Source organism: Lactuca saligna, chromosome 4 (genome assembly GCF_052625555.1).
Source record: "Lactuca saligna cultivar CGN05327 chromosome 4, ASM5262555v1, whole genome shotgun sequence".
NCBI classification, from domain to species: domain Eukaryota; kingdom Viridiplantae; phylum Streptophyta; class Magnoliopsida; order Asterales; family Asteraceae; genus Lactuca; species Lactuca saligna.
The window spans coordinates 179,179,889-179,207,378 of NC_136420.1; positions in this window are offsets into that span (position 1 = coordinate 179,179,889).

Below are 27,490 nucleotides of genomic sequence, written 5' to 3' on the forward strand. Positions count from 1 at the left end.
CTGTAGGGGTTCTTGGAATCGTCCAATTCTCTATTGCTTTGATCTTCGAGGGATCCACGTGTATTCCTTCCTTGCTTACTACGTGCCCTAGAAAATCCACCTCTCGAATCAAAAATTCACACATGGAAAATTTTGCATAAAGTTTCTCTGCCCTTAATGTTTCCAGAACTTGGCGGAGATGTTGGCTGTGTTCTTCCTGGTTTCTAGAATAGATGAGTATATCATCTATGAACACGATCACGAATTTGTCCAGGAAGGGGCGACATACTCGGTTCATCAAATCCATGAACACTGCTGGAGCGTTTGTCAATCCGAAGGGCATCACTAAAAACTCGTAATGACCATATCGTGTTCGGAAAGCCGTTTTGGGGATGTCTCCTTCTAGTACTCGTAGCTGGTGATAACCGGATCTTAGGTCGATTTTTGAGAAGTAGCTCGCTCCTTGTAGTTGGTCAAAAAGATCATCTATACGTGGAAGGGGATATTGGTTCTTGATAGTCAGTTTGTTCAGTTCTCGATAATCGATGCACATGCGAAAAGATCCGTCCTTCTTTTTCACGAATAGGACTGGTGCACCCCATGGTGAGAAACTTGGCCTGATGAATCCCTTGCTCAACAGCTCGTTCAATTGACTGGACAGTTCTTGCATCTCGGCTGGAGCTAAACGGTAAGGTGACTTTGCTACTGGGGTGGCTCCGGGAATCAAGTCGATTCTGAATTCGACTTGACGTTCCGGTGGGATTCCTGGGAGATCTTCGGGAAAAATGTCTGGGAAGTTGCAGACTTCTGGAATATCTTTAATGTTCTTTGGTTCTTTCTTCTGGTCTACTACGTGGGCTAGAAAGGCATGGTATTCCTTGCGAAGATATTTTCGTGCTTTAATACAGAAGATGATTTGTAATTTTGCACTAGGTTTGTCTCCATATATGATGAGATTTTCACCGTTGCGAAGATTGAGACGAACGGCCTTTTCATGGCAAAGAATGTCGGCATGGTGAAGACTCAGCCAGTCCATACCGATGATTATATCAAAACTTCTTATCGAAATGGGCATAAGGTCGATTTGAAATAAGTGTTCGTTTAAATTTAATGTGCACCCGACGTACATATCACTTGTGCTTTCTGTTTTTCCATTAGCCATTTCTACAGTGAATATTTTATTAAGTGGTTGGGGTCTCTGGTTAAGTAGATGTTTGAATTTATGGCTCACAAAACTTCTCTCCGCACCGCAATCAAATAGTATGCATGCATAAATGTTGTCGAGGAGAAACGTACTCGTAACTACTGTTGGATCAGTTATTGCTTCATTTTGACCTATCTCCAGCACTCTCCCAATACCACCAACATTCCTTGTCTTGGGGCATTCCCTCTTGACATGCCCGGTTTCTCCACATCCATAACATGCTTGGCTTACTCCAGTACCAGGAACTTGAGTGAATGGCCGCGCTGGTGCCTTACAGAAACGGGCTGTGTGCCCTTTCCTGTCGCAGTTCTTACAGTACATCTCGCGGCAATTACCGTGGTGATGGTAGTTGCATTTGTTGCACTTTGGTAAGTTCCCTGCATATTGTTTTGTTGGCGCCGGAGTTGTAGGAGTTGTGCCGGGAGTAGTAGCAGCATGAACCGCCACCATTTGTCTCTTTGAAGGTTCTTGCGAGGTTAGTTCCTTTCTCTTGTTCCAGAATTTCTTCTTGCTGTTGTTATTGTTGTCGTTGTTCCCTTTGGTTGGTTCAGTTATGATAGTCGTGACTCCTTGGCAGACGCCATGATCCACAAGAGATTGCGCCAGTTCTTTGGCACTGTCGAAGGTCATGGGCTTGGAAGCTAGCACACTTCCTCGCAGTTGGGGTGATAATCCCCAGATGTACCTCTCCACTTTTTGGCTTTCTAGAATCAACATCCCAGGACAAAGTGTTACCAAATCGCTGAACCTATTGGTGTAGCCTGCGATGTCCGATCCTTTCATCGAAAGGTTCCACAATTCTTGTTCCAGCTTCTGAATCTCGCCCCTTGGGCAGTATTCCCGTAGGAGCATTCGCTTCAAATTCTCCCAACCCATGGAGTTTGCCACCACCAAGGTTAGTGTCTTGACGTGGCCGTTCCACCATGTCAAGGCGCGTTCAGAGAATGTACAGGCAGCAAATTTTACTTTGCTTTCTTTCGGGCATGCGCAAATTTCAAATACGGCTTCCGTTTTCTCTATCCATTGGGATAGAGCCAATACTCCTCCAGTTCCATAAAAGGGAATAGGTTTTCCATTAGTGAAGTCTTTGTAAGTGCAGACTCCAGTACGGCCTTGGCTTGGGCCATTGGTAAAGCTATTTATTCCACCTCCCGACCCATTGTTGCTCATTTGAGTCATCGTCGCGGTTACAGCGGCCGTTACAGCAGTTTGGAACATAGCTGCATCCATAGTTGGAGGAGGTGGTGGAGGTGGTGCTGGAGTTGAGTTTCTGCGTGTTGTTCTACGAGGAGGCATGTTCTGGTAGAGAAAATAAGAATGAATACTATAAGTTTCTAATGTTTTGACAATCGTGTAGTTGAGGGTTAGTCATATCTTGTAATTTGTTTTGACTTTAGTTTTTGGTTTCAAATTAGATATAACAATTTAATTAATTTCGAGAGGTATATAAAGAGGCACTGCATATATATATATATATATATATATATATATATATATATATATATATATATATATATATATATGTCACACCTAAGGTGTGTTTCATTATGCTTCTAGGAAAATTTGACCTACCTATGAGGTCTCCGTTTACAGATACAAAAGAAAATAAGAGAAAAACTTTATCCGCGGTCCTAGTCTATATCAAAATTTGTTGGAGCTTGAACAAACTCTACTTGTGGCGTTTGGAGCTGGATTCGGCATCTGACCATTTGACTCCCATCAGTCGCCTCTCGAATTCCGCTTGTTGTTCTTTCATCTCTCTTATATCATCTAGAGCTGTTATCATTTGGTTCTGTAGTGTCCCCGTGTAGATTTGGATATTCTCATGTAGTCCTTCCAAACGGCTGATGTCGGAGGCGTTACCTTGGGTAGCAGCATTGATCTCTCGAATTCTGGTTGCTTGTTGGTCTGCCTGGTAGTTCTGGTTAGCTATAGCGTTCACGACAACGGGAAGTGCTCGATCAGCTGAGCCTCCTCCACTGACATTGTAAAAATCCCGACACATGCCAAATGGAGGGCGTACACCTTGTTGACGGCTCCAGTAGTAGAGGTGGCTTCCCCAGATGGGAATGGGTCCCGGTTGATGTGGCCTGATCACTGGAGGATGGGGGATGGGAGGGTCGATTACTTCTGGTTCGGAATCTGTTCCGCTAGAAATTTCCACGATCTCCTCGTCGACTTCGTATCCCTCTCCGACTTCGATTTCGAATTCTTCTTCGACTTCTTCTTCGATTTCCTCTGGGTCTTCCTCCGGGTCTTCTTCTATCCAGCCGCCGTTACCTTGATTTAGGTAGTAGGGGTCTCCCGGTAAAGGAAATCCGGCCATTTGTCTGTACTGGGATAGAGGTATGAGATTTTTATAAGAAAAGAAATTTCTAATTAACGACTTCCTAAGCCTATTTATATCTTTACTGAGCGCAATGTTTTATCGTTTAATAATAGACTTATATTATTTCAATTTAGCGAATTTAGATTTTATAAGTTTTTGGCTTGTTGACTACTACGACCATTCCTCGACGTATATTGGTCAAATCCAGGATAAATATAGTTGATCAGGCTATATTTATTCTTGATTTGATTACATACCCCAAGGCTAGATCGTGGTATTGCAACTTGCCATACTACTTTTTAGAAAAACTTGTCATGACGCGAGACTGATACGTGCAGTAAAAACGTATATATTTAAAAGAAAATATATTTCTATGAAAATGTTGTTATCAGAGGGTTTTTTTTTGTTCCCGTTGTATTTATAGTTTGTATATCTTATGTGGTTTGATATACTTAGTCCACTATAAACAATGCTCTGATACCAATCTGTCATACCCCCAAACCAGAATGGCGGAAACATTCGGGGGTGGATGACTTCGCGTAGTATCACAACGATTGAATATTGTAAAGAAAGTAACACAACCATCATATATATAAAAATGAAAACGTATATTGTTGCGTTATACATGTTATCAAAAGAATATTACAATATGATGATAAATGTTTAATGATAAAAACATCCTTTGTGTTCCTTCTTCCAAAAGCTGGTAGTTTACCTGTATCACTGATTCCCTGAGAAATACAAGTGGTTTTGAAAAGTGTCAACAATTAAGTTGGTGAGCTCATGAGTGTTCCGAGTTGAAAAGTATATTCCTTTTGGTAGTAATTTGGTAAACGAGGTTTTTAGAAAATCCAATATTTTCTTGTAAAATGAAAAAGGTTCCAAAGTTGAAATGTGTTAGTAACTTTTATAAACAAATGATAACAATAATTTAGTATGAAAATATAATGTAGGAATACTGCGATGCACATATGAATCTCGTAAATCAATCTTGTTTTATACTTTTTATGTGAGTTTTATAACCATACTGATGACACTGACGGCCTGTAACAACATTCTTCAAGTGTTGCAGTGTTATGACATTTGTCACCCCAGACCTGCCGGTCTAACTATAGCTAGTAGTTTAGGTGCGGGATTGTCAATCCCGTATAGATCTATACACAAGTATCACGCTCTCCCTCCAAGAGATTATGGTATACAATACAGGACTTGAAATGCATACAAAAATGTACGTTGAAGTTTAAATATCTCACATTGACTAGTATAGATAGATTTACAATGAAATAACCTTACTTCTTTTGAAAGTGTTTCGTTTTTCAATTTGTATAAAATGTAGGATTGACTTGCTAACTATACCCATTATAGTTTTTCAGATAGTATGTTCCATTTCGTAGAAATAACTTAGTGATATAATCGCTCTTGTATACATAAGATGTTTGTATCGATATTCGAAGTTAGAAATTGCATTTATGTTTATAAAACGATACTTTTAACGTGTAATGTACTTGTATTTCCCCCCTAAAACATGAAAAAGAATTGAAAAGTAGGGGTATGAACTCACTCGTTAAGTTTGAAGAGAGGGGCTAGAGTTGAGCAGAGTTTCGATCGCAGATAGTTGCGTCGTCGGGCTCTTCGGGGGTCTCTGCAACGTAAATCTTTCGTCGGGGGCTCGAGTGCGGAAACCGAGGTGAGGGGAGGGTCTCTGGAGCTTAGAAGTATGAGAGAATGGCTGGGGGATTGTGATTTGTGTGCAAAAACTCGAGCTTAAGCCCTCTATTTATAGGCTGGAATTGCCTCGTACGCGGGGCGTAATTTTGGAGTACGCGGGGCGTACTCACGTACACAGCGCGTACGTCGTTACGCTGGGCGTAGAGATACGTCATGGCTTACGGCTCCTGGCTAGCTAGGCGTAGCTTGGGCGGGCCGATGGGACTCGACTCTGGGTCTAGTATGCGGGGCGTACTCCCAGAGTACGCGGGGCGTAATCCCTGCTTCCAACTTCTAAATTCCGTAACTTTCGCGTACGAGCTCCGTTTTTTGCGTTCTTTATATCCACGCGTAGGTGAGATTATGCTCTACAACTTTCATTTAGACTCCGTCGGCTAGTTTTGAATTTAAGTTTAATGATATAATTTTAATAGGCCGGGCCTCCTAAAGTTCGTTAAAATTTCATAGGTTCTTTATTCGACGTCGGTTTTCGTTTGTCTCTTGATTGTTTTATTACCACCGAGGAGATCTTCAACTTCCGTTTAGGTGGCGATATCTAAATAACACTCAATCTTTAATCCGAGTTTTTAGCCCTCTACTACTGTTACGAAACTTTGAAAATTCGTAACTTCTTCATACGAGGTCCAATTTGGGCGATCTTTTTATGCACGCTCATCTTTCAACGAGATCTACGACTTTTGTTTAGATACTTTAAGGCTAAAATATATTTTATTGAGATTCCACTTTTTACGTCAAATTATGTTTTAACGTCGTGTCGTAATTATACGAGTGGTTATAATTTCTTCAATATAACTCGGTTTTGAGTGTTCTTTATGTTTTTGGAAACCTGGGCATGATATCTAATATTCGATGCATCCCAACTTAGATACCTGAACACTTTATTTTCGAGGTTAATTTCGTTGTTTTTAGCTTTCGAATGTTTACAATGCTTTTGGGAAAAATAGGGTTGTCACAACATAGAAGCAAGCGAAGCAACGCTGGAGGCGATATGGCTGAAGAGCATCATCGTAGACCTTGGAATTGTACCAGCTATAAAGGATAATTTTCCAATGAACCAAGGTATCATGGCAGGTCCAAACACATCAACATGAAATATCAATTTATAAGACATAAGATAGAAGAAGGACTCCTCACGCAAAACCAGTATCATCAGATGAGAACCCAGCAGATCCCCTCACGAAGGGACTGAGTAGGGTTAAGCATTTACAGCATGTGAGGCGCATTAGGTTGAGGGATGATATTAGTTTTAATGATTAGATAGCTGATTTGAAACTTGTAATAGATTAACTGTAATTGTCATTTGATGCATAAATAAAAGGTGTTTTTTATTTACTAGTATGGTATTGTCTTATGTCAATTTTTTTTTACTATTGGTTCATTTTGTATGTTTTGACTTCCAGAATAATTCGATTATTCAAACCATCAACAGACGTTCATACTTTGGAAGTAGGTATTGAAGAAAGAGTGTCATGAATTTGGCTTGTAGATTGTCAGAGATGGTTAGACATTGCTATGACATTCAAGAGTGCTCATAAGGTCTGCGTGATGGATTTATCCAACCTTCACTTGTATCACTTCATGGAATTTATCTCGAGTGATTGTGAGATGATAATATCATATAATCTTCAAACCTAGATATATGAGTTTTTGACTATTATTTGGTTGTACAAGCATATAAGTCGATGTTTATCTGTTCCTTTTAGTCCTTAGAGAATTAAAAGCAATATCTTTGGTCCCACGATGATTTTATTTAGACTTATGTGTCGGGCCCGGTCAGAACTAAATTGATGTATTCGATTAAGTTATATGTCAAACGAATCAGAAATCGGGAAACAAACTACTAGACAATAAGTTTGATTGTGTTCCATGCATTTGTCTGACTGATATCTTGAGAACAGAGGATTGAATGATCACTTATCTAAAATGGTTAGTCTAAGTTCGACAAAGGAATTTAAGATCCATGATTGCTAGTCAGATCCTGAAGTTATACTTACAAGTATAGTCATTAGACTTATCCAAGTTGTACACTATTAGATAAGGTGTCTAAGTCCATAACTATATTTCGTATGTACTTGAACCGAGAGTAGCATGACCCATTTGGGTTACACTTCACCGGAACAATTTGTATGGATGGACATTTGAGAAGAGCTTATTTATGATTTATTAATATATTATAAGTTCTACTATATTAATATGAAATCATATTATCTAATTACTATTGATCAAGAATTAATTTGGAATTAATTTTGTGATCAAAAGAGGCTAATTAAATATATGGGGATTGATTGTGTAAATAAATCATTCTTATAAAGTGCGCTAATGATCCATGATTACTTATGATGGGCTAAACCCATGTGGTGACCCATGGATACTCCATGGGCGTTAAAACGAATGGAGCATGAGGAATGTGGAATGTCACACACATTAGGGTTTGCATGGTGTAACCCTAATGTAGCCACACTATATAAGAAACCCTTTAGCACATCAAATCGAAACTAGTGAGTCTTTAGAAAAGCTTATTCGATTTTGTGTGCAAGTAAAAGTCTCTCAAGCCCCCTAATTTTTGTTAGTGATTTGTGGTTCCATTAGAGGCATTTACATTATTGTTGCTAGGCTCATAAAGCTTTAAGGTTATCAACTACACTAAAAGGTATGTCGTCTAACTAGAATTTTGTAGTATAGATACTCCATTGTATGCGAGGTAGGACGATTCTTTGAAATTTTGAAAGTTTGCATGTGTATTAGAGAAAACATATATCCAAATCATCTAGTATTGCATGTACACCATAGGAGTGTTAGAATGCTCAAAACCCATCAACAGGTAGCCAGCTACACATTTAATTTATTTTTACTTGGTATGGATTAATCTACTTCTGATTTGATGAGTTTTATGTTTTAATTTACAATATTGTTATGGGGCCTACATAATTTCCTTCTCAATCAGCTGATATAATTAAAATCCATACTGCACACTATCACTTTCGTGCTAACTTTATCGATCCAAAGGTAAGAACTATGAGTATTGTTATGGGCCTACAAAACGTCCTTCTCAATCTGCTGATATAATTTAAAGTATTGGAGCACAAGCCAGAAGGAAGCGGGGCCAACAGAAGCCCAATGTGTTCCATGAAGCCGTTATATCAAGACAACACCATTACACTCACAACGATGTCACATCAAGTGACAACCTCAACAGTGAAAATGAGACAACAAAGCACAACCCATTGTCTGGAACTAACGATAGAAACAACACTACCACTCCCTATTCCTCTATCTTGAGCACAAACTCTCAGCCACAACACAGCTAGTGTCGTAACGAATGTTGGCACCACTATAAGAAGTGGTATGTTTTTAAATATGCATAGTAAAAACCAATTAAAACTATTCACGGCCACAAGCCAACCAATGTCCAACGTTCAAAACACACCACTACATGCACAAATCACAAACCCATTCATTACACCAACCCCTAACAGCACATACGAAAATATCTATAAGCCACTATATAACACCACAAGTAAACAACACAAATGCCTCCCCAAAACTCGTATATTCCTTTTCAAACACCATATATGCATTTCCAAATGTCGTATGCACACCTACAATACCAGCACACATCACAACTTGCTATGGGATGAAGCGTTCTCCTACCCTTCACAGTAGATCTTCTGAATTATGATATTCTAAAAAACATCCAAGCTACCTACCCTGAAAACCTAAAATGGCATGACACACCCAGACAACCATATAGACACATATAAATAGACCATGACATCTCTCAACTTAGATGAAAGGTTTTGGTGTACCTATTTACCCACTACCCTCGATGCGAACACGGGAACATGGTTTGAAACATTGGCACCAAGGAGCATTAATAATTGCGCAGTTAAAATATGCTTTCATAAGAAACTTCATGTAACTGTGACAGGATAATGGAGACACATACGCACCATAATTAGGTGTAAACAGAAGGAATGGCAAACGGTAAAGGAATACCTCGAGAGGTACACTAAACCGAACCTCGACACACCTGAGGAAGACGAAAAAATGGTTAATGTCACGTTGACATGGGGCCTGCTAGGAAGGAACAATAGACAAGAGGAAGGAACAACAGACAAACACATATTGTGAATACCACTAAAGGACTCCTCTAACTAGGAACGAACTAAAAGAATGAGTCTAAAAGTACATACAACAGGAGGAAAGAACAACAAAAAAAACAATCATACTTCAATGCATTGACCACCACCAAACACCCAGCGAACTGAATAGTAGAATGCTTATAGCCCTACAAGGCAGACAATGAAACCTTACTAATCAACCAGATAAGCAAGGGGGTACAAGTCGTACCATAAAAACAACAACAAAGTTAGACGGTTCGAAGTGTACCATGTGGCTGACAAGCAGTGGGAAAAGAATAGCAGCGAAAAGAACAAAATATTGTGAATACCACCGAAGGTACAGCACGATGTAGGGGACTACAATTCATTACGAAAAGAAATAGACGAGAATAATATAAAAGGGGATCCGAGGGAAGTGGCACGGACTCTCAGACTAGAATGGGAAGAAAAAAGAAATGCACGACGATAGTAAACAGATGAAAAGCAACCTAAGAAAAAAAACCCAAGAGATCTTGACCATCAAGGCACAACCACAGAGAAGTAAAAATAGTAACAACATGGAAGACTTGGTCATAAACACGATGAACCTAAGTTTTTCGGTAGACGACCAATGCTCGAAAGGTTTGCAAGGAAACGAACCATTGGCCCTCCAAGCATGCATTCATAGTTCCATAATACATAAGTTGTATGTTGACATGGGTAGTTCAGCTGACAAAATATAATAACACATATTTATACAATTACCTCAAGAATGGAAGGAAAACCTTTGCCTAACAGTAGGCAGATTGACAAGATTCACGGGACATAGCAAACGGCCACTGGGAACAATACAACTACCCTTATCAGTATAAAACCAAGATAATAAGAGGAAGAAGATGGTCCTAATGGAAGTCGTTGTAGTACGCCACCCTACATAATATAACATCATTTTACGAAGAATAGCTTTGTTGCACTTTGGAGCCATCGCGTCCACAATACATGGGCTAATCAAGTTCATCAAACAAGAAGGGCCATCAATCGTAATGGCAGAAAACTGTTCAAGACGCCAATGCTACCACGTCATGGCGACAACAAAAATACACAGGGGAGAAAAGCAAAAGCGTGAGGAGACCCCAAAGGAAAAAGATGTGATCGATGATAGTTTTCCTAGATAGCAAACACAAGTTGGCACAAAACATCACCCAAAGATAAGAGAAAAGATAATATGACTCTTAAGAAAGTACAAACATGTATTTTCATTGACATCAGTAGATATTTGTTGGATTAGATGAATAAGCCCATAAATATTATTGGTATGTACTTGACCCGAGAGTAGCATGGTCCATTTGGGTTGCATATCATCAGGACAACTTGTTAGGATACACTTTTGAGAGAAGAGGTTATATATAATTTATTAATATGTTATAAGTTATAATATATTAGTATGAAATCATATAAGTTAAGTAGTATTGATCAAGAATTAATTTGAAATTAATTTAGTGATCAAAAGAGGCTAATTAAATTTGTGGGGACTAATTATGTTAATTAGTTATATTTATATGTCTTAAGCTTATGATCCATGTCAAGCCAAGTTTATGTATGGATACATAAAGATTAGGGCCACATGAACCATGGATCATAAAACCCATGGATATGGATTTTGGTTATATCCATGACTCTAGAAATCCCACATATAAATACATCCTTCATTGCCTAAAATCCCAACAAGTGTATTTTTTCGAGTTCATGGTGTTTTTGGGTGCATGGAATTCTCTCTCAAGTGTCTCCTTTGTCCATGATGTGTTGTGATTCCACTTGAGGCTTCCTCACTATTGGGTCTAAGAGTTTTAAGGCCAATATATCAAGACTTCAAGCTCTATCAAAAGGCATGTTATCATAACTAGTATCCTATATGGTTTATATCAAATGCATGCTAGTTGTAGGTTTAATACCTTGGAAACCATTTGCATGTATAATTAGTGAAGACATATATCCAAGGTATTTAGGGTTGTATGTGCACCATAGGATGTTGTAGTGTACTAAAATCCAATAGTGATATCGGAACCATGGGTTGTTTTCAATTATACTTGATGCAACTAACTGAAAAAAAAATCCAAATTTTTGTTGTCTGGACAGCAGACTCAACAAGTCCAGTGTGTGACTCAACGAGTCCATGTACAAATGCATCCAAATCGTAGAGTTTGTTCATGCACTCGACGAGTTGGACCCCCTGACAGCATATATTCGTGTTTTTTTGGTCTGTTTTCAATTAGAATCATTACCACAAAGTGTTTTTGTTCATAAAAAAAAATTTTGGTACTATGGTAATGAACATTCTCATCTAAATAAAGGATAATTGTCAAAGTTTCAAGACTTATGTTAATTTTTGTGATTAGTTATGTTCTTGAAAAATGTTGATATGAATTGTCTTTACTTATAAGTTTGATCTTGCTCATAGAAAACTTAATTTATTAATGTGTTAATTGTTAATTTGATCGTAATGTTTTTAGGAACTCCATAACTTGTCCTCAAGTTATGGAAAATGAAGAGTTTTTCATTTAAAAGTACATTAACTCTCATAGGTTATGAAAATGGAAGAATCACTATTTTAATGCCATCATTAAATGATTTTATGTCTTGTATAACTTATCCTCGAATTATAGAACTTGAAAGGTTTAAACCATAATTAAACTCATAAGTTATGAAAATCCAAGAGTTTAGAAAAATTTCAAAACTTGCCATTAAGTTTTGGAATTTGTAAAGTCACCCCCCATGTAGACTTTAATTCTAAACTGTAGAATTTTAAAAGTTAAAATTCAAACTTTGTGGATTTCATTAAATTAATTAAAGTGTTTAATTAAAGGAGTTAATAATTCCATAAAGATATGGTTTAAGTGTAATTAAATTAAGAGTATAGTTTAATTAATAAGATTAAACTACCAAGTATTTTAAATGTGTAAAATACACCCTTATGCTATTATAATATTAAAAGTTAGTATATACATATATATATATATATATATATATATATATATATATATATATATAAGATTAAAAGTCAGTATTACCGTTAGTAGGCCTCATTCACGAAGCCAGTCTGTAAGGGGGTATAAGGTTACTGCCTATAAAATGGCAGTTTAATGGGTGTCCACTCTCACCCACCGCTTCCTTGACTAGTGGAGGGTCATTAGCCGAACGGGTAGGAATGGACTATAATTCTCCTTTCATTAAAAGTATAATGATAAATACTAAGTTAATAAACACTTATAAATTCCTAATCTTAGTTACTTAGGAAAATGTGAAATGGTGCTAACCCATGAAATTACACTTTGCACCTTAGTTAAGTTGTTAGTGGAGCGTGTGTGGTTAACCGGTACACTAACATGGGACTGAAAATGTGTGGAAAAAGGGTGACATAAGTTTTATCAAAGATCGGTGGAGCGTGTGTGGTTTACAGACACATCGATTGGGTGATAAAATTAAGGGTGCCAAGTCAATTTGCATGGTTATTCGCACCTTGTTTGGGATCCTCAGCATCCTAGTCACAAACTTGAAAGGGCACAATCGAGATTTAAACTGGCCATTGAAAGTTTAATGAATCTCAAAGGATCTAGGAGTTTTAATCCAATTAAAACTTAATAATTTTTTTTCATGGTGGAAATTGGTAAATCGTGATTTACCTACCTTCAAATATTTTGTAGCTTGGATTGGGGCATCCCTCTTCCAAGTTATAAAATAGATTGTTGGGTCCTAGCCTTAATATTTCATATTGGGTGTTATGTTAAGGACTTAAATCAACTGAAACTTGAATTTCTCCCTTATAGATGTCTAAGTTCAGACAACTATGGTCTTCCTCGTCCTTTTGGAACAGCTTTCTTAATGAAGATGATTTCCTATGGTTGGGTCATGGAAATCATACTTCACTTCCTCCACCTCCTCCAACTATTCTCCCTAAACCACAAGTTCTTGTATAGTTCAAAGTCACGCAAGCCCTATTGGCAAGCAAGGTCTATGTGTGCTCATATCTTGGAGATGAAGTCACATATTGACAAGCCAGGAGATTTGGGTGTCAAATTCTTGAGAAAGTTGGTTGTTCAATCACTTTCTAAGTCACATAGTGAGTTTCCTTTGGGACTACTATGAAACACACTATGACATCACCCTTAATGATCTTATCTATTTGCTTGGTGTTGCTGAATCATTAATGATTTGGAGGACTGGTAAATCAAATTTGATTAGAATATTAACTTCCAAACCTATTTGGACATTGACAATGGTGACATTGGAAGTCCAGAAAACCTTTATCTTCCCAATGGAAAGGTATCGACCATGGTTAAGTCGTTTCATTCAATGGTAAAGAGAAAGGATAAGTCTGGATAATCAAGTGTACCATTTTCAAAGATTCCACATGTTTCTTTAGCCAAAATAAGGGGCATTGGTTGTGAAGCTACCAAATATACCTGAAAGATCATAGGGATGGTAAAGTCAAAAAGGTTTGACTTTACTTTAGGTAAAGTCCACTATCTAACTCTATTAAATTCTTATTTGGGGCTTCTCGATACATGATGTAATTTAATTACATTTTGATGTTTTGTAAAATCTAAGAAGTGTAATGAAGCTTAAAGAAAGAGGAAGCTGATGCTGATCGTGGATAGATGGATTTCGATCGCATGGTTCGATGTTCAGAATTTTGAGCTCCTACTTAAGAGTTATGATAGATTGCTTAGGAATAGTTAACAACATGTTTTCATTATAATGGTAAGTTTTTCCGCAAGTTTTAAAATAAAATAAAAGGTTTTGATTTTATTTATTTTAATTATCCTTACAATGGCATTTGTGAAAAATCGTCATTTATATGTTTCCTTTTGATAGCAAAATTGGAAAATGGATTTGATTCTTTCATTCGTGGTAGAGTCATAATTTACCAAATAAGAAAAGATTCTCATTGCCCAAGTTTCAGTTCGATAGAAACTTGGAATCATGCAACTTGTATTGTATGATGAATGGGAATTTTCATCTTTTGTAAATTAAGACTAATTCCTTGTTCACATGTATATGTGAGTCAAGTGAACGACTAAGGGATCGACTACACGTTCTTGTGCACTAGTCAAGTCCACCACAAAATATTGATAAGATTATTCATCATGATTTTCTAAAGTTTAGTAAACATGGTTATACTTACAAGTTTAAGTATAATTCTGAAGCATTGGAAAAGTTTCAATGTATGGCAGAACGAATGAGAATAATCAAATTTAGCAAAAAGATAAAAGTTTCTCAAATCTTAAAAGATGGGAGAGTACTTTAGTATCATGTTTTATGATCATCTTAATGATTGTGGGACGTCACTACTAGAAAAACAGCCTTTTACGATGCTCATTGCGCGTCGTAAAGGGCTCAGACGACGCGCAAATGCGCGTCAAGGAAGGCCATGTCATAAAGAGAGACGACGCGCATTTACGACGCCCATTTACGACGTGCAATTACGACGCGCGTTTACGACACGCAATGCGTATCAAGAAAGGCCCTATCATAAAGGAAGACAACACGCATTTGTGTGTCGTAACCTTACGACGCGCGTGTTTATGACACGCATTGTGTATCAAGGAAGCCCCTGTCAAGAAAGGTCATGTCATAAATGAAGACGACACACATTTTTGCGTATCGTAATTTTAATTTTTTTTTTTTAATTATTTCTAGATTTACTGAATTTCAAATTACATTTGCATATCATTTGTCATAATAGAAAATAAAATACCATATTCAAAAATTACAATACATTGCACAAAAGTTAATGTCATACAAATAATCATTCCAATTGGATCTAATCTACTATGTACATCAAATTCCAACTAAGTAAAGTTGCACCTTGCCTTTCATAATTCATTAAGACTAATGCTCTAAATAGCTGATTATATGGATAAGCAGTTGTACATTGGCCCATCTCACTCAATAATGACTTAGCCAAATTCAACGCCAAGTCTTTACTGCATCTTGCTGATAATGCTGCAAGATTTAAATCAAGTGGCTTCATATTCCTTTCTTCCATCAACTTTACCTGATGCACAAAATATATTGAAATAAAAAAAAATGTATAGGAAGGGGTAATTTGGGAAAATGTGAGGGTTATAATATAATAAGAATGCAAGTACTTAAAATTGCTACCAGGACTTACTTGAATCTGATAGACCCTTGTTGAATCTATCATAAACCCCAAGCATTGTTGAATCTATCAGAATCCTTTGTATCTCCATTTCTTTCTTTAATAACTCAAGACTAAGTCTCAACTGTTTGTAAACCTAGATTGAATATAATGGAAAAATGAGAACCAAGTATTTGAGAAACTTTTTTGGGCAAAAAGAAGTAGAAAACCATTATGGAACATTAAATGTAACTTACATCTAGCTCTTCAAGCACTTGTTGGCATCGTACTTTGTTTGAACCAGATATTGCAGCAACAAAGTAAGCTAATCTTGGATAATTAAAATCACCCATATGCTGCAGAATATAAACAATTCAACCAAAAATTAAAACAAAGAAAGAAAAAAGTTAATTCAAACATTATAGCAAATATTTAAAAGTAATAATAATAATAATATAAATATTAAAAAAAAACTTATAACATTTCAAAATGCTTACCCTTGTATGGCCACTATATTCTGAATTGTCATCCACAATCCATTTCCCATTCATTTATCTGTAACAAAATTTAAAAACTAAAAATAAAAAAGTAGCTGCCCATATTCACGATATTCTTACGTATTGAAATTGACAACAGTTCTTCTATAGAAACATCCTTCTTGTTCTCCTTTCATGTGTTATGTTGGAATTTAAATTATAGATATTTTGTCACCAATCTTTCTATCATAACATAATCAATGTACTCATATTCTAGTAGCAATATTGAAATTTTAATTCTAGATATTCTGCAAAAACTCATTTTTGTCTCTCAGTACCCTGCAAAAAAAAAAAAAAGGAATAAGTTATTCTGTCAAAAAGGAAAATCAAGAATTAAAGATACATTGAAGTGAAAGTCAATTAGTCAAACCTTTTGAAGTTTTTGCAAAACAAAATCTTCAACTGCCTCACCAACAACCTCTTCTTCATTTACATGTTGTTGACCATCATAATACTTCATAGGCTCACAATTAGTTACTGTTGGTTGAATTTGTATAACCAATAAACAATTTGAATAGCTCACAATTAGTTTCTATTGGTTGAATTCATATAACCAATAAACAATTTGAACAAGTGCATACAAGTTCAGAAGGGATATTTTTTCTTATGTACTCATCTGAATCTTCCTCCCACTCCATAATATCCTACTCCAAAAGAAGAAATTATTTCAATGTAAACATTACTTACTTGCAGTTAGGATTTTGATGCAAATGCATTTTCAATTAACAACCATCATAATACTTATAATAATAACAAACAACAATAATAAAGCAATAACTATCAAACCTTTTCATTCATAACTATTGCTGGAAAAATTGCAGACTCCAGCAAAGATGAAAAGTGGTGAAACAAGTCTCCATCCCTGTTTCCAGATGATTATAATTCATTTATAAGAAGGAATAGAATGAAAACAAATATAAAATGGCTGATTCACTAAATGAAAACTCACTGGGGCTATTTCTAGAAGTCGAGATATAACATCAAAAGCTAAAGGCATAACCCTTTCTCCCAAATTATCCTGCTTCTGTATAAAACACATATTAAATCAACCCACTACTATATTAATGGCTAAAGATAAAGTTAGAAGTAAAGATAGCAATAAAAAGTCAACCAACACTTTAATAAAGGCTATGATTTAAAATAACATTTTGATAAAGTTACAAGTAAAAAATGTTGCTTGGTTGATAAACTGGAAAGGAAAAAAGCATTAACGAAGGAATGTCATTCCATACCATATGAGACCTTTATTTTTTTCATTCCATCTCTTCAAGGAATGACAGTTACCATTTTACCCTTTATAAAATATACAGGCTCGTTTTCAATCTACCAGTAGAAATGAGAAATTAGAAGATCCAAACAGAGAAATCTTTAAATTTGATCATTTATAACTAAAAAAATTGAAATATCATAGGTGAAATTAGATGTAAAACACATACCTCGATGATGTGGTTTTACCCAAGAATTCAGTGGTTCTGAGCATGGTGATGTACATTGAGTCGATTTCATGAGGGCTTTGGGATAGGATGAGGGTTTTTGGTGTTGGTAACCCTCCCTAACCTACACCTACACCTAAATGTGGTGGTGTACCACTACCATTTGACTCTCCTCTATTGTTCCCCTGGATTCTAACTGCCAACAACATTCAACATAAAAGAGAGAACAGAGAAAGGAGAAGAAAAATCAAGAAAAAAGAGAGCGAGAATAAAGATAGTAAAAAATGAGTAGGTGAGATGGTCCAACAACTTACCTGATGGAAGAGACCGAGGGAGGAACAATGAAGACATGTTAGGATAGTGGTGGAAGCGAGGAGCATGGTCGTCCAGGTTTAAGGGGAGAAATCAAAATAGTTTCTTCCTTATTTTGGAGGACGGACCTGAAGAGATCGAGAAGAAAAATCCCTAGCTGGATGATTTTATGACGAGGAGGATGGTCGCGGGGAGGTGATCCTATGCTCACTGAAGAAGAAGTAAGCCTGAAGTGAGATCGTCGATTGTTGTAGAGGCCTGGGAGAACCGATCGAGAATCGGAGAGCATTTTGAATTTTCTTGAAAAAGCCCTAGGTAGAATGATTCTTGAAAAAGCCATACAAATTCAGATGAGAAATTAGGGCTCGTATGAAGCTGTATCTCTTCCGTCGAGAACCCTATGGGTTTCATCTGTTCAAAAGACGGGATTATATTGCGATTTTGTTGTGGAAAAAAAGAGGATTGGTGATGTTATTAGGGTTTTTTTGGGTATTAGAGTGAGAGAGATAGAGAGAGAAAGAGATAGAGAGAGAGAGAGAGAAGAATGATGGAAATAAGGGAGAGGGTAACAAGAGTGAGAGAGAGAGAGAGACAGAGAAAGAAAGAGAGAGAGAGAGAGAGAGAGAGAGAGAGAAGAAGAAGAAGAAGAAGAAGAAGAAGAAGAAGAAGAAGAAGAAGAAGAAGAAGAACAATGGAAATAAGGCAGAGGGTAACCATGGCGGCCTTTCAAACTTTTGGGATTTTCGTTTCCCCCCAGCTGCAAAAGAAAAGAATGCGCCTTTCATTAAAAAAATATAAAGCGACATTTCTAGACGTCACCCATTTTAAATAAGTGCCCTCCGTGTTTTTATTTTTTTATTGTTCGACATTAATTTTAGGGCACGCATAAAAGCGTGTCCACTATCCTTCAAATTTTAGAAGAGATAACATTATTTTTAGGGCACACACTTTTGCGTATCGTAAATCACCGCGTGTCATTGTTTGTGCGTCATTAAAGGGCTGTTTTCTAGTAGTGATCGACCATATCACAATTCATTCTCTAAGGACATCCTAGGGCCTTCCTATGGCTAAGAAGAGGAGTCATGAATTATTGAAGTGGTTAGATCAAGAAGATTAGTCATACTTGGTTCCAACACAAGTCTTAGAGTCATACTCCAGGATTGTAACTTGAGTGACGCATCTTTAAGAAGATTTATAACACTTGTCAAATGTAGAGTAACATGTTTCTTACAAATTTACATTTAAAATTGGTATGTTGTGATGTTTTTAGATAAAATAGAGACCAACTAAGACCAAATTGTGAGAAGTGTTTATCTTGATAAGCATCCACGCTAACTCCTAAATATTTGTTTTGTCAAGGAATGGTTCTTGATAAGAGGATCTCATATGTAAAGAGTACAGTGGGGGTTTTAATGATCTTGGAAAAGTTTCAAGAACTAATCAAGAATAAGACCTATTATTTAGTCGCTATCGCAGAACTTGATGTTTGTAACCCATTATGTTGACATATTTCTGTTTCTATGCCTATTCCAATTTAGGTAGACTATTCTTTTGAGTTCTATAAGTTCTCAATTGTTTTCATAACAAATTGGAAGCAATGGTAGGCCCTTGTGCTGCCAGGTGGCAAGAAAATGAGATTGGGCAGGTTCAGTCCATATGAGTTTGTATATGTCACTAATCTTGCGTTGAGATTATAGTTATGACAAATTCACATGCATAGGAACACATACACTAGAAAATCTAAGTCTCATAAGGTTTCTCTCCAATCCATGAAAATGATGGTGAGGAAACGCCTTCACTAAGTAGGTTTTAAGTAGATAGCAAATGTGATATTTGCATTCTCAAAGTTATTGGTGGAGCATGTGAGGTTAATCGGCACACCAACATGGACTTGTGAGAATGGAAAAATCTATAAACATTATGATTACAGCATCCCTCGTCATAATTGTTTATACATACATGTGATATATCCAAGGAAAGCTGTATGATTCTGATAAAGTCTTATCAAAGCATCTTGTATTAGAAATCTGAACTTTGGTAAGAAAGTCAATAAAGTATTGATTTCAAGAAGTCTATCTGATTTCTGGATACATGTAAGAGCTAGTGGGAGTATAAGTGTTATGTTAATAATCATCATGTTAGTGGGAGCATGATTACTATGTTATGTGTTGTAGGTTAGTAATGTTAATTATAAACAACAAAAGTTTCAATTTGGGTTTGAAAAGTTGTTTTGCTGTAATTAAGGGAGAGGATTTTATACTTCATTCCAATTCTACAAACTTAGATTGAGATTTTAATCAACTTTAGTCAAAGAATATATATGAATGTTATGTTGGAATGGTTCAACAGAAGGAAATTATATATATGTTGCGTTCTCAAAATTTAATTATGATTACGGCATCCCTCTTCATAGTTTGAATTGTGAAAACATGGCAAATAAAAAGGAATAGAAATAGATATGACTAAAAGATTAAACAATTGTCGAGGACAATCTGAGGCTTACCATAGATTGGTTGCTCGTGGACAATTGGAAGTATAATGTAAACTTTGGAAAGTACCATATTGACATATTCTGAAAAGAGGCAACTCTTGTTTAGTAGTGATAGTCAAAATGGTGATATGGAATTGTTTCCATAGGTAGAAGTTATTCTCTGAATCTATGTAAGATTAGAAAACTTAATGCAAAGAAGTATGTTAAAAGGAATGTACTTTGAATATGAGCATTTGTTTCCATGGAATTGATCTCCATTTGAATACTTTGTAATGTCTATTGCAAAGTCTTTGTGACTTTTGTGCATAGTCTTTACAAGAGAATCATTGCATATAAGTTTAGAATCTAACAGATTACAATAAATGGCAAGAGTTTGGTATTCATACATTTAAAAAAGGGATTGGGAATGTGAAATGAGCACCATTAGAGTCGTATTCGATTGATCTATTTCACAAAAGAAAGGACCAAAGATAAACGTAGTGTACATGCTTGGAGCATGGCATGACTATTGTTTTAATTCAAGTATTAAGTTGATAATTCGAAACATTACATGAATACTGAGTAATCAATATTGTGCTTAGATAAAAGGTGTTTTTTATTTACTCTCAAAGTGTTGGGGCCATATATGATTAGTATTATTCTTGTGTTTCACTTTTCATGTTTTGACTTCCCTAATAAATAGGATATACAAACCGTCCATAGTCAATCATACTTTCGAAGTACGTACTGAGGCAAGACTATCATGAATGGGTTTGTAATTTGTCTAGGTGGCTAGACTTAGTTGCAGTCTTCATAAGTGCTCTCGGAATAAGATTCGAGTATTTAATTAAACCCATACTCATTTTAATCACTTCATGGATTTTATCACGAGTGAATCATGAGATGTTAATATTTATATTCTTCAAACCTAGAGATATGAGTTGTTGACTATGACTTGGTTATACATTGATTGTACGAAAAAGCATCAGTAACTTGATGTCATAAAACATGCCTTTGTGTATGATTCAACAACTAGTTAGTACAAGCACATGAGTCGAATTGTATCCATTCCTTTTACCTCATAAGGATAAAAGCGATATATGTGGGCCCCTCGATGATTTAGTGATGACACCCCTAAGTGCTTAGCCAAGCCTGGACTAATTTGATTTGTTCAATTACTCAGTTGTCATAAATCGAAAATCAAGAAACAAAAAATGGACAAAGAGAGGGATTATAATCCATATCTCACTCCATTTGATATATAGAATGGAGGAATATATATGATCACTTATCTAATGGACGCGTTATTGATTTGTTCAGAGTTCGACAGTGGCTTTAAGAGCTACGATTGCTAGTCGAGTTTTCAAGTCATATTTGCAATAATAGTTTTAGACTTATCCAAGTGGGAGACTATTAGATTAGATGTCTAAGCGCATAACTATGATTGTTATGTACTTGATGCGAGAGTCGCATGGTCCATTTGGGTTACATATCATCAGGACAATTTGTTAGGATAGACTTTTGAGAGAAGAGGTTATATATGATTTATTAATATTATAAGTTATAATATATTAATATGAAATCATATGAGTTAATTAGTATTGATCAAGAATTAATTTGGATTAATTTAGTGATCCAAAGAGGCTAATTAAATATATAAGGACTAATTACGTTAATTAGCTATATTTATATGTGTTGGGCTTATGATCCATGTTGAACCAAGTTTATGTATGGATACATAAAGAGTTAGGCCACATGAACCATGGATCATAAAACCTATGGGTATGGTTTTGGGTTATATCCATGACTCTAGAAATCCCACATATAAATACATACTTCATTGCCAAAAATCGCAACAAGTGTATTTTTTGGAGTTCATGGTGTTTTGGGGTTCATGGAACTCTCTCTCTCTCTCTCTCTCAAGTTTCTCCTTTGTCCATGATGTGTTGTGATTCCATTTGAGGCTTCCACACTATTCGGGCTAAGATTTTTAAGGCCAAATACATCAAGACTTCAAGCTCCATTGAAAGGTATGTTATCCTAACTTGTATCTTATATGGTTTATATCAAATGCATGCTAGTTGTAGGTTTAATACCTTGGAAACCATTTGCACGTATAATTAGTGAAAACATAGATCCAAGGTATTTAGGGTTGTATGTGCACCATAGGATGTTGTAGTGTACTAAAACCCAACAATATGGTAGGGATAGACATGAAGATAATCTAACACGAGCTTAACCTACAACCAACGGCAAGCCCGATAAAAAAATGAGAAAGATGAAGAGAAAAGGGCATTCTAAGCTAATCATGGAACGTTTTGCTACACTAAGATGCCTTTTCAGCTCTAAAGTGTTGGAGCCACCTATGAACCACTTGTAGACAAAGTATTAAAAGATTATAGCAGAAGAAATATAGAGGTATACGTCGATGATATGGTCATCAAAAGACAAGATGACCAAAAACTATTACAAAATGTTGGAGAAGCCCTACAAACATTGGAGAAAGTACACATAAAACTAAACCTAACAAAATGTACATATAGGGTACAAGCAGGAAACTTCTTAGGATACTACATATCAAGGGAAGGAATATAGCCAAACCTAGAAATTATTGTTGATTTTTCTAGAAACAATAGAACCATGAAGCATAAAGGAGATGCAAGCCCTGAGTGGGAAAATCACTGCTTTGAGACGATTCATAGCATGATCAATGGATAATGCTATGGCGTTATTCCAGATGCTAAAAGCATGTATCAATAAACATAACTTCAGCTAGATATGTAAGGCTGAAAATGCTCTCCAGGAATTGAAAAAAAGCCCTTAGTCAAGTCCCAATGCTAGCGAGCTCCGTGCCAGGTGTAATCTTGTCAATGTACCTATGTGCAATAATAGACGCAATCTCAACAGTTCTAACTTTAGAAATATGGAACAAACAGCTCCTCATATACATCACTAGTAGAGCATTGCAAGGGAAAGAGTTAAATTGCCGCGTTTTTTAGAAGGTTATGGTAGCATTTGTCTATGTTGCTCGACATCTGCATCAGTATTTGCAGGCACATCAAATCGTAATCCTTACCACCCAGCCTCTCAAAAGCATTATGCTCAAGCCAGAGAAATCAGGAAGGCTAATCAAGTCTACCATTGAGTTAGGAGAACATGATATAGAGTAACACCCTAGAACGAGGTATGCAACATAACCACTATGCAGCAAGATGAAGATCCAAAGGCTGTCACGAAAAATCTGGTCTGGACATTATACGCCGATAGCACAGCTAGCAGTGAAGGATCAAGAGCATGCCTCATACTCAACGCCCTGGAAGAAAACGAGATAACATACGCAATGCGGTTCAATTTCAAGAAAACGAACAACGAATCCGAGTATGAAGTACTACTAGTTGGATTAAAATTGGCAAAAAAAAAAAGTTGGAGAAAAAAATTTAAAAGTTCGGACAGGTCCAATGTTGGTCACGAACCAAATAAATGGGGTATACGACACCAAGAATCCAAGAATGAAGAAATACATGAAAACAGTCAATGAAATGATCATATCATTTGACAGCCTGAAAATTGTGCAACTTAAAAGGAGTATTAACAAATTCGTAGACGTAGTAAACAAATTGGTAGCAACAACATAGAGCCAGTTATCCAAAAAAAATTGGTTGAAATACACAAAGTAAGGAGCATAGATGACGGTGTGAGTTAGAATTGAGTAATAAGTACGTAATCAATCAATTAAAATAGAAAGAACACATCGAGTAAATAAAATCTGATTGGCTCATATTTCACCTGTAAAGAGTACAAGAGTTTGAGAGAGTTTAAAAACTTTATAACACAAAAGTTACTCTCAACCCTAATACTTAACCTATTTATAATGTGTTACAGACACATTCAAAATTACAAGGACTAAACATTCTAGATTGAATTCAAAATGTGCCTTGCAAAGACATATAGAGTCAAAATCATTCTAATTTTGAACCCTTATATAACGAAAGTATTTCGACTCCTCACTATCTAAATTTAAACCCACTATAATCTCCCCTTTAGTGAGAGTAGTCAAAATTACGCCATAAGCTTCAATGTCTGTAGAAGTACATTGCGAACTTCCATATACCAAAGAAGTGCCTTTTAAATCTATGCCTTGTCTTTGACATTATTTCTATTGCAGTTGTTGGCGCACACAAGGAGATTGGTATGTTGAACATTCATATATCTCTCTAAATCACTGCCTTGAATCAAGAATTTTGTTCAACTTCTCATTCTAGTTCTTCCCTCGAAATACAACCCTAAGAGGTTGATGTATAATCTCCCCATCTTCATTCGTGTCAATTCTAATCTTCCCCTTCAGCAGAGATTGAGGAAATTTCGAACAATTGTTAATAGTTGAAGCGAGCTCAATATTAGTAAGTGAAAGGCAATCATAATAGTTGTTGATTTTCATTTAGAAGAGATTCTCTCAGGTTCGATTGGTACCTATCACAGTTACATACAACAAACATAATATTAGGTCATATTATAGTTAAATACTAGAGTGAACCTCTCATGCTTGTATATGTCGTTAAGTCAACAATAGGCTTGTCCAGCGAAGGATTGAAGCGAGTGCTAATAGCCATATGTACTTTCACTTTAGTGTTATTCGTCATCCCAAATCTTTCAAGCAGGTTGCATGCATATTTCTCCTGATTAATAAAGATGCCTTTCCTACTTTGATGGATATGTTGACCCATAAACTTATTAACTTTTACCATCATACTCATTTCGAACTGGCTTTTCATAAGCTCCTCAAATTCTTTAGATAACAAAGGGTCCGTCGAACCAAAAATGATATCACTCACATAAATTTGAACAAGCATCAGGTAATTCCCAACTTTTTTTGAAATAAAGTGGGATCAACTGATCCTTGTTTAAATTTAACAATTTTCAAAAAATTGGTCAAGTTTGCATGCCAATCACGAGGTCTTTGTTTCAACCCATAAAATGCCTTATCTAGAATATAATAGCGATCAAGATACGTATCGTTGATAATACCATGTGGCTGTTCAACATAAACCGTTTCCTCCAAAACTCCATTTAGGAATGCACACTTGGCATCCATTTTATACATATCAAAAACTTTAAGTGATGTATATGCAAGAAAATTTTGAATGGCCTAGAGTCATACAGCAGGGGCAAAGGTTCCTTAGAATCAATACCTTCTTGTTGAGAGTAACCTTAAATAACTAATATTGCTTTATTTTGAATCACATTTCCCTCTTTATCAATTTAATTTTTCAAAATCCATTTTAAACTAATTAATGAAACATCCTTTCATTTAAGAATTAACCTCCAAAGTTAGTTTCGTTCAAATTCAGTCTGTTCAGATTGCACTCCAACTACCCAATCTAAGTGTTCTAATTCAAAATTCAGCTTATTCATATTGCATTCCAACAACCCAATCTAAGTGTTCTAATTCAACCTTTACTGTTTTTGGTTCAAGTTTTGAAATGAACATGTTAAACATACAATATTCTTGATGAACATTCAAAACTTCATTTGTGGCATGAATATGTGCTCGTGTCAAGAATCCACAATGTGGATCACCAAGAACCTGTTCCTTTTCTTGATTATGTGTCCACTTATCCATTGATGGATATGCAGGATCAAAATCTAAAGGTGCATCTTCGATGACATCATCTGCTTCTGAAACTTCTCCTAAATTCGAAATATTGTTAGTTCCATCATGAAACTCAATATATTGATCATTTATATTATTAGGATTAAATCCATTTGTCTCCCCTATACTAATAGATTTGAATTTTGATGCTCCCCCTCAACAACAACATGGTCTAGCACATGCTCCCATTGAACTTGATTTGTAGTTCGTAGATGCTCGTCCTCAACATTTGAATCATGATTATCATCATGTAATGTCAAATTAAAGTGCTCCCCCTCGACTTGATCATCAGTCGAAACCAATACTTTTTCGACATTCACTCTTGAAGTTGATGTAGAATTTGTGTCATATTCTTCCCTTGTAATAGTTGAATCATCTGAATTCTTCGATGCTTCAGGAACATGATTATCATTAGCATGGTTTTCAGCATCAATCGCCCTATCTGGAATTCCAAAAATTAAATCATAATCAATATTATAAGAATTCATGATTTCAGAATCATCATTTGTTTTAGCAATTATTGGCTTTTGAACGAAAGACTATTCGATTATCTTGACATAATACTCATCGAATGTAAGATTGAAAGTTTCTTTGATCTTTCCAATTTGTTTATTCAACACCATATAGGCAATAGAGTTATATAAATATCCCAAGAAGATTCCTTCATCAGCTTTCGACTGAAATTTAGAAAGGTTGTCCTTGAGATTCATTATGAAACCTCTGCACCCAAAAACATGAAAGAATTTAACCTTAAGCTTTCTTTTGTTATTTATTTCATAAGGTGTGATGTTGAAACGAAGATGAATACAAGAATGATTTTGTGTGAAACAAGTAGTCGAAACACCTTCTACCCAAAGATATTGAGGCAAATTCGCATATGTAAGCATGGTTCGTTCAGCTTCGCAAAAAGAACAATTCCTCCTTTGGACAACACCATTTTGTTATTGTGTGTAAGGAGATGAAAAGTGATGCAAAATTCTAAACTCACTCAAGAATGAATCAAGAATTAGATTCTTGAATTATGATCCATTTTGACTATTAATCCTTCATATTTTCTTCATAAAACTCAATTTGATGTTTTTGATGAATTCAATCATCACTTGAGGAGTGTCAGACTTCTGTCCAGAGAAAGAAAACCCAAGTAAACATTAAAATTCATTAATAATGACCAATATGTACTTATTCTTATTCAGAGTCTCAATAGTCGAAGGTCTACATAGGTCAATGTGAAAATTTTCCAAAGGTGTGGTGATTTTGGAGTCGATGGAAATTGGATGACCTTGTCTATGTTGCTTTCCCTATTCACATGCAGCACACAACGAATCGTTATCAAATTTTAAGACAGGTAAGTCACAAACAAGATCATTAAACCTATTTCTTAATATTTTCGAAATTAAGATGGGATAGACATCGATGCCACAATCACTCGAGGTCCGAGGAAGATTTTGACAACAAACACACTGGGGGAACTCCAACAATAGGTTTCATGTTGAGAGTGAACATTTATCATTTTTGTTTCGACTTACAAAGAATCTCCTTTGTTTACTTGTTAAATATTATGCTTCCTTCTTCATCAAACACAACTTGATTGCTTGTGCCCACAACAAGTT